This window comes from Cololabis saira, chromosome 22 (assembly GCF_033807715.1).
Source record: "Cololabis saira isolate AMF1-May2022 chromosome 22, fColSai1.1, whole genome shotgun sequence".
Lineage (NCBI taxonomy): Eukaryota > Metazoa > Chordata > Actinopteri > Beloniformes > Belonidae > Cololabis > Cololabis saira.
In genome coordinates, this window is record NC_084608.1 from 29,487,782 (window position 1) to 29,497,868 (window position 10,087).

Here is a 10,087-nt window from a genome sequence, read left to right on the forward strand (position 1 = left end):
GCTGAGACTCAATGGCCATCAGCGCGCCGGGGGATGCTGCTTGTTGGATGTACAAGGCGTGTACATCCAACAAGCAGCATCCCCCGGCGCGCTGTGGCTACAACTAGCAACCGGCTGTGTCGCGCTTTGTCCGGCATCCTCCTCCGGAGGATCCGGCGGCAGGACCGGCTCCGGCGGAGCTGGCGACGGGGGTGGCTGTACCGGCGGAGCCGACGACGGCTCTTCCTCCTCATCCCTGCTTCTTTTTGAAAATAAGTTGGATGGAAGGCACAATTTTAAAAAAAAGTTTCCTCCCTCTCCTCCTTTTCTCTTTTCCGCTTTCTTTTACTACAACCGCTTCTCTCACTCATCTTTCTCCAATCAAACTCCTACACTCCCACAACTCGGAGCTGTCAGTGCGGCGTTTATAAAGACAGTAACGTCCGACTGCTAGCTGTTTGACCAATCAAAACATTCCATTTTAGTAAAAAAAAAAATCTACGTGATTTTATTGGTTATATACAGTCTACGGGTTTCTCCAATTCTAGCTGCCCCAATCCATAAAAAAAAAAAAATTTAAATTAATAAATTAAGAAAAAAAAAAGAGGCTGGCCATGGGCCCTGAAAGAATCTCGTGTTCGTTTGTCTGGTGAATCAAGAAAGACTAGTGGAAAGAATTACAGGTTAACAACTTTTTAATCATGTCAAGCACAAGGTTTTTCCGGCCGGAGGAGACTTGTCTCCGGCCGGGGTACACCTCTGTCAGACCACGTTGGGTCGGAGAGAAATGCACACCGTTTTCATGAGTCCAGTTGACTTTATACTCTAAAAGGAGGGTGTTCTTTGCAAATGATTTTCATTGGTTGAGGGAACGGGAAAAGGCCCCCAAACGTGTCACTTCCAGCTCTACATTTCCTTTACTGTCTGTCTCCCATCTGAGGTGTCAAACCAGACCGCAGATCAGACCCCCCAATGCTAAACATCTGTGTCTCCCCATTGTCTTCTCTCAACAAATTGTATGTGTATTGCTATCAAGGGGAAATCACCTTAAGGTGTCACCTTTCCCCCGTCTCCTCTCCAACCATATGTGTATTGTATTTAACTTCTAATCTAATTTTTGTCTACGCTTGGCTCTTAATCAGAATGAGATTACTTTGAAGAGAGACTAGACAGTTTTGAGCTTCAATAATTTCATGAAATCCTAACAACTTCCACTCAAAACATGATTAATTCATGTTTTTCAAACCAACCATGTAAAACTGTCCACTGGGATATATAAATATGTGTTGTTTTTGTACCCCCCTTTTTATAAAATAGAACACCCTGCTTAGCTGTATAGACAAAACAGAGTCCCAATCCTGCAATATTACACATGACCACCAGATGTGAAGATACAAGCAGAGCAACAGAAGAAAAAACCCACAAATATCAAGAACCATACATACGGATTAATATACAAATACATTCAACAACAATCATAAATTTAAAGCTGTGGAAGTCTGAATATTCATATTGTAAACAATTGTACATCTCATAATGGATGAGCATTTCACAAATAAACCAAATAAATCAGTATAACCATGTGTCAAGTCCGTTATATATTCCAGTCAAAAATGGGGAAATCCAGGTGTCCAGGTTTACGGCAACAAAAAATAATCCATTGTTCTTCTGGAGACGAAAGCACTCCATCACTCCATGATTTCCTGTAGATCGGAGTATTGGATCCAGATGATGAAAGTTGTCCTCCGATGTCTCCCAAGTTTTTTTCTGTCCATCCAAGTAGCCTTTACTCAAGCATCCACTCAGGCCCTGGAATGTCTCTGTCTCGGTCCCAGAGTGGCTCCTGCCACTCCGATAGACGGGAGAGGTCATCACCTAGCCTGGAAAAGGTTTCATTCCATATCCCTGTATGTCTCAAAAAACAGAACGGACAGGTTGTACAGTAATATCTATCTATAATCTTAGTTGAGCCTTGCCCCTTTGTAACAACTTTAAACAACAGATGTTAGTTATTAGAAAAATGGCATGCAAGTAGTTTGTATTCCTATGACGTGGTACATCTAATATCATAAATGCACCTGCTGTTTATGAAAATAATAGATTCAAAGAATTTAGTGTAGGTTCATGCACTCCGTGTGTTAAAACATTTAGACAGGCTGATCATATATAAACCATAAACTAGCACTAAGTCCACTAATCAGTATATGAAATTATTATGATTGATATCACTATGACCGATTAACATTGTCTACTAACATTGTCTACTATCCCCCCATTTTTTTTTTTTTTTTTTTTCAACAGGCATGGGCACACTTTGGACAGATAACCATCTTTTCAAACTAATCCCCCGAAAAACATAAAATAAAATATAAAAATCGTAAAATAATATCCAACCAGCTCTATGAAAAAGTATGTAAAACCGATGACCCATTGGAACAAAACAGTAGGAAATGAGTGTGTGCAGTATACCAACAATCGCCCTCGTGAGAACACCAGGCATCCGCAGAAAACCTCGGCCTTTCAGCACCACAGGCTGTTCCCAGAGCTGTAAGTAGATAGACCTTCGCCAGTGTCCAAGCATAGTTTCGGCAGATACAGTTGCACCTCGTATTCAGATGAAGACGCGGCCGTTATCCATCAGTCTTTTCTTCGTCAGCGTCTTGGGCGAGAGCCCACCTCGTATTCAGATGAAGTTCGTATCATCAGCCGACACAGCTTTGTCGTCTTTGACCTGAAGACGAACAGTGCTGCACATTGAAGCAGCGTAGGAGATGGATCTGACGTTGATTTCTGTGGTTTTGTACCTGGGGTAACTTTCCAGTCAAGGTCCCACAGAAACCAGTGTAGCTCCTAAGTGGAGCACTTAGCACACTGCACACACCACATCCCTCTCTGGGTCATCAATCCTCCACCCTCTTTTTTTTCTTTTTTTTTCTACTAAAATCAAAAAAAAAAAAAAAAAACATATAACATCTGCATAAAATAAGAACAACCACAGCCATTACAATACAAATTGATACCACCACACCTTTCCATTTACCAAAACATTAAGAGAACAAATCTCCAAGAATATTCTGAATACACTGTAGACACACTGTAAGGAGGCTTCTCCTCCCTGACTTGAAGGAACTTTCTGGCCCCTTAAATTAGGGGGGGGGGGGGGGGGGGGGCTCTTGGGGGAGAGAGCGCAAATTAATGACAGACATACATTATACATGACAAGCAAAACAATAATAGACAACAAAATTCTGTTATTTGACATTTCTTTTCATTTAAGTGTGTCCTTATGTGTTCAAACTTTACTTATGATCTGAAGTAATCGAATCTCTGACTACTTTAAATACTTTTAACACAAGTAGAATGTTTTAAGACATGGGAGTCGCTTGTTACGGGTAGTTTAAGGCAATCCAATAACTAAGGCAGAAAACTGCTAATCTCTGTATATGGGCCCAGGATTGCTTAGACTTCCAGAAACAAAACCTCCTGTCTGCTCATCGGTGTGGTTAACCACTGCAAACGTCATTCCAGATGAGGTCCCAAAATCATCTGAACTTCAGAATCATAAACAAAGTTACCCAGCCGTGCACGGACTTGACACACTATATTCATCAATACGTTAAGACATTAATAGCTAAGGGGTCCGCGACCCCCGAAAGTCCGCGACTTTCAACCTGTAGTTTCACTAATCTAATGGGATCCGCGACCCCCGAAAGTCCGCGACTTTCAACCTGTACATTAATAAATAAGTTTCACTAATCTAATGGGATCCGCGACCCCCGAAAGTCCGCGACTTTCAACCTGTAGTTTCACTAATCTAATGGGATCCGCGACCCCCGAAAGTCCGCGACTTTCAACTGAAACTAAATTTCAAACATTGTGCATGACACATCAAAAAGTCCACCTGTCTATGTCAAAACCTATTTTTTAATCTTTATGAGCTTGAGAAAAATTCAATCAGACAACCACTATTAATTTGATAAATCCAAATGTGCAGAATTTCTACTCATCAGCGGTTTCTGCTTACCTTATTTTGACTAGTCAGGTTTTGGTTGTCTGCATGAAAACTTCCAGGGCTCCACTTCTAGGATTCCACAGTCAGGATACAACCAGATCACGTCGGGGTCACCATTGAAAGAATCTCGTGTTCGTTTGTCTGGTGAATCAAGAAAGACTAGTGGAAAGAATTACAGGTTAACAACTTTTTAATCATGTCAAGCACAAGGTTTTTCCGGCCGGAGGAGACTTGTCTCCGGCCGGGGTACACCTCTGTCAGACCACGTTGGGTCGGAGAGAAATGCACACCGTTTTCATGAGTCCAGTTGACTTTATACTCTAAAAGGAGGGTGTTCTTTGCAAATGATTTTCATTGGTTGAGGGAACGGGAAAAGGCCCCCAAACGTGTCACTTCCAGCTCTACATTTCCTTTACTGTCTGTCTCCCATCTGAGGTGTCAAACCAGACCGCAGATCAGACCCCCCAATGCTAAACATCTGTGTCTCCCCATTGTCTTCTCTCAACAAATTGTATGTGTATTGCTATCAAGGGGAAATCACCTTAAGGTGTCACCTTTCCCCCGTCTCCTCTCCAACCATATGTGTATTGTATTTAACTTCTAATCTAATTTTTGTCTACGCTTGGCTCTTAATCAGAATGAGATTACTTTGAAGAGAGCCTAGACAGTTTTGAGCTTCAATAATTTCATGAAATCCTAACAGCCCCCTGATGCGCGTGGGCCCCTGGGCGCCCGCCCATAATGCCCATTGGGTAATCCGGGTTTGTACTTAATGCAAGTAATATTAAACATATTAATAATAATAATGTGGGTATATTACCGATGGCTCTTTATTGCACATTTTCACCACGTAACATTTACGCTGTTTTACACATCATAAAACTCTCAATAATTAATGAAGAGAGACGAGGTGGAGACGACAGAGCCACAACACAGAAGGACATAAACCGTTAAAAAGGTCAAATTAAAGGCATGGCAATTAGTGTGAAGACTCAAAGGAAAGTCAAAGTTAACATCTTTTTTTTAATTGTGAATAACCCTGATTTCCAGCCTGGGATGGTGGACGTTGGTTTTAAACATTGGGGTGATAATCGTGTTCATAGATTGAGGGATTTACTCTCTGATAATATGGTTATGACATTTGAACAAATGATAGACAGATATTCTATCCCCAGAAATGACTTCCTTCGTTATTTACAGGTAATGTATTATATGTTGCACAGTACTACCTTGGTTGAGAACCATGAAAGCTCTCCTATTGAGAAATTATTATTTTTAACAGGAAGAGAGATATCTGTAAGCCTATTTTATAAAGCTCTGTGTTTTACACCCTGGTTGGGCTAGACAAGCTTAAAGGCACATGGGAGAAGGAGCTAAACATCGTAATTGATGATGAAGAATGGAAGGATGTATTCAATAATTTCAGTTTGCAATCGCGCCCAAGCAATACAGTTAAAAATGATACACAGAATGCACATATCCCCCAACCGTAGACTTCAATCTCTCACCCATGTTCCTTAAATGCAAGATAGAAATGTGTACCCTAACTCATTGTTTTTGGTCATGTTGTAAACTGCAGGTGTATTGGTCTAATGTGCTATCTGAAATAGAAAAGATATTGGACTTAAAACTGGATATGGACCCTGTATCTCTTGTATTGGGCGTCCTAAGACAACACTTAATATCAAAACATAATCGGAGGCTTTATTGTATTACAAAGTACCAACTATTAAAGGCTGGCAATGAGTGGTGTTTGATCTGGTGCCATTAGAATACCTGACATGTATATTACATTCAAAAATAGACCAATTCTATAAAGGTTGGGAGCCTTACTTGAACTATGTAGAGCCTGATGTCTTGACTGGTCATACTGTATATTTTTACAGTAACCCAGGGTATTATTTATATGAATCTGAGCTGGTGTTTTGTTGTTTTTTTTCTTCTGTTTGTTTATTTGCTGCTTTTTATTTCTGTGGATCATATTATGTATCCATTCTTTGCTTGTAAAAGTGAAAAATGAATAAAAATATTGTATAAAAAAAAAGGTCAAATTAAAGTCTGACTTCTCTGCTTCCATCAGCAGACACTTTTTTCCCCAAATGTTCTTGTAAATTGAATGGATAATGGAAAATTTTGGTATAACACTGTCTGTTGCCTGTTTTCATTCCTATGCCAAGGTCATGTTCCTTTGACACAGACCCTGGCACGGTTGCCAGGGTGATGGGTGATGTTTTGTCTTTTCCAGCTCCCAACTATAAAATAACCTGTCCCTAATCTTCTTCAGCTCACTCCGGACAGACGGTTCATGTGACCGGTTGCTTTGTGTGACTCCATTCAATTGAATGTTCTTCCTCTTTTCATTAAACTTCCGAAAGACAGCTGAGGTATCCTGACATTCTTTTTGAACAACAATTTTTGCCACCACACATCCAGGTGGAATAAAAAGTCGGGCATTATCACAGCTTTGGAGGTTTGCTACTGTGGACACAAAATCCAAATTGTATTTATAGTAAAACATAAAATAGCCACGTACCTAAGAGGGCCTAAAACTGTGAAGTTTTCAATCAAATAATTTGTCCATAAATCAGCTTGAAATTGGACTGATTGTGATTAATTAGTAATTAGGATTCTGAAATACCACTAACCTCCACTGGTCGTATGTGACGTCACCAGGTCTGGACCAAGACGGCCGCTCTGTCAGCACGTTATAGTATAGTATATTTTTATAGTATATATCATATATTATAGTACTCTGTCAGCACGTTATCGAATAGTATATTTTTATAGTTTATATCATATATTATAGTTCTCTGTCAGCACGTTATAGTATAGTATATTTTTATAGTTTATATCATATATTATAGTACTCTGTCAGCACGTTATAGTATAGTATATTTTTATAGTATATATGATATATTATAATACTCTGTCAGCACGTTATAGTATAGTATATTTTTATAGTATATATGATATATTATAATACTCTGTCAGCACGTTATAGTCTAGTATATTTTTATAGTATATATCATATATTATAGTATAAATTGTATTCGATGGTGTTTTTTGAATAAGAGGATTGCAACAGTTCGCCCTCTGGTGGTTATACAAGGTAACTGCAGTCAGTGAAAAGTAAAGTTAGAAGAATTGAATGACAAAAGTACATCCTGTTGTTCCTTTCAAAATAAATCAACAATAAACAGTTAAAAGGGCACGAGCACAACGAGTCTGTTTCGAAGAGAAATTAGTGCAAATACAATCTTCATCCATCTTCTTTAATTAATTAATGTAATTACAGTCGGTAATCTATGAATTGTTCTCTAATTAAAATGAATTACAGACGATGTCGTTAAATTGAAGAAATCGGTTGTTTCTAGTGTCACCACAAGAGAGCGGTCGTAACAACGTTTCGCCCTCTAGCAGTTCGCCCTCTAGCGGTTATACAAGGTAACTGCAGTCAGGGTAAAGTTAGAAGAATTAAATGACAAAAGTACATCCTGTTGTTCCTTTCAAAATAAATTGACAATAAACAGTTAAAAAGGCAAAATTAGTCTGTTTCGAGGAGAAAATAGTGCAAAAACAACCTTCATCCGTCTTCTGTCATTATTAATGTAATTACAGTCGGTAATTTATGATTAGTTCTGTAATTAAAATGAATTACAGACGATAATGTCGTTAAGTGGAAGAAAACTGTAGTTTCTAGTGTCACCACAAGAGGGCGATCGTAACAACGTTTCGCCCTCTAACAGTTCGCCCTCTGGCGGTTATACAAGGTAACTGCAGTCAGGGTAAAGTTAGAATAATTAAATGACAAAAGTACATCCTGTTGTTCCTTTCAAAATAAATTGACAATAAACAGTTAAAAGTACGACGACAACGAGTCTGTTTCGAGGAGAAATTTGTGTAAAAACAATCTTCATCCGTCTTCTGTCATTAATTCATGTAATTACAGTCTGTAATCTATCAATAGTTCTGCAGTTTTGATGAATTACACACAATAATGTTGTTAAAGCGCCTTTCTACAAAGAAATGTACGTTTTACGTCTCAAATATAATATATTTAATTTTCTCAGATGGCAAAAATAAGAACTTTATTGATCCCACATAGGACTAATTCATGTTATATCAGCTATAGAGAACAAGGTAGTGCCGAAAAACAATATATAGTGCTCCACCTTGCTTCTCTTTCCTTTTATTGCAACACATTCATTTACATACATGACAGTGGTACATAAACACTGCATTGATCACCACACTACACACACAGCTCCATCACTGTCTCGTCTTTTTCTTTTTTTACATCCGTGATTTTAGTCGTCTTACAGAATCAGAAATTCATCTGTTAATAAAATATGTCAAAGTGAAGGACACACACACTCACACACCTAATCTAACGTCTGCTGCAAGGTGGAAAGGTGAATAAATCTCACTGTGAAAGCTTTTATCAGATAAAAGTTGTGACCATGAATATATATGAAGACACTTGTTAAAAGAAAACTCTGACATCAACTCTGTTTGGCTGCATCAACCTGTAAGCTACAAACAAAAACTTACTTTTGTTGGGGACAAATTCTCAGTGAAAATTCACTTTACAAATACAACATTTCCCCATTAAGAGCTTTCATTTGCTGGTTTTAAGGTAAGTTATCATTAAATAGTAAAAGTAAAACTACATTTATTATTTTTGGAAATTGACCTATTAATCAAAGTGTACAAATCACTATTGATAATGTGGAAGTGGAAAGAGTTTTTGTTAATAAGTTTCTTGGAGTGGTTATTGACCATAAGCTGTGCTGGAAGCCTCACGTCAACTTCTTAAAATAACTAAATATCAAAAACCATTGCAATTCTATATAAATGTAAAAATATTCTAACATTAAACTCACTAAAACTTCTGTATCAATCTTTAATAAAACCAACGTACTAACTAACTAACGTACTGTATAGAAGTATGGGGACACACATTTAAGACAATCACGAAACCAATACTTTTACTCCAAGAAAAAGCAATGCGACTCATAAACAAAGTTGGATACAAGCACTCAACCAACCAATTATTTATAGATTCAAATGAGCTTAAATTCAATGAACTGGTGGACTTCAAAACTGCACAGCTCATGTTCAAAATCAACAATAACATGCTGCCAGACTGTGTTCAAAATATGTTTAATTTTAGACAAAGCCATTCCAACCTCAGAGGGGAGAGAGATACAGGAAATCAACAATCAGAACCAACACCAAACTGAGAGGCTACAGTGGCAGCGGTGGATTTATGGAATAAGTTGGAGAGGGATTTGAAATTATGTAGAACCTTAACCTTGAAAAAAAACATTGAAAAGAAGGATGATTTCTTTATGTTAAATTAATGAGTGGTGATGCTTGCTATGTTGATTTGGGTATTTATTTAATTGGTGATTTGCTTAGATTTTTTAAGGATGAAGGAAACATGTAGACTGCACCTTTATTTTAAAAATCTTTTTTATTTCTTGAGGAATTTTTGTTATCCCCATGGAGGCAATTTGTTTTACTGGCAGTCTTTCTCTTACTTCTTGCTTTTATTTCATTAATTTAATTAATCTTTTTGAGGGTAGGCAAATAATAAGCTTTGCTTCAGCCTACCCCTTTTTCGGTCTAGATGTTATTTGTTTATTTGTATACTGGAAACTTTTTTGTAATGTTTTCTTTGAACAGTGTATTCGTTTTCTTGTTGTCATTTTTATTCTTTGTTTTTTTTTGTCATGACCGAAAATAAACTAAACTAAAAACTAAAAACTAAGGTAACAGAAAAACATCTTGTTGAGCAACAGGCTCTTTTGTGAGCTGCAGGAAGGAACTGAGGTCTTTGTATGATAAAATATATTTCTGTGGGAAAAAAACACGTCCACATTTAAAATAAGTTCACTCAAGTTAATTCATATGTTAAAGATACATGTTTATAGTTGGTATCAAACATCCATCTTATCTGTCTGAAGAGTTAGAAAACAAGAAAACTAACAAGATTAAGACGTAACTGGAGACACATTACACCCTGGAAACAGAAAGCGTCTTGAGTTGGAGGCCAAATACAGTCAGATGAGTGGGTTTCCATCAGCATCCGTT

At 37.8% G+C, this 10,087-nt stretch overlaps 1 protein-coding gene across 2 annotated transcripts in view; it reads right to left on the minus strand.

The window, feature by feature from the left end:
* LOC133422945 (NACHT, LRR and PYD domains-containing protein 14-like) overlaps positions 1-10,087 on the minus strand; it is a 471,822-nt gene that overhangs the window by 39,539 nt on the left and 422,196 nt on the right. The gene's annotated exons all lie outside the window — the stretch shown is intronic.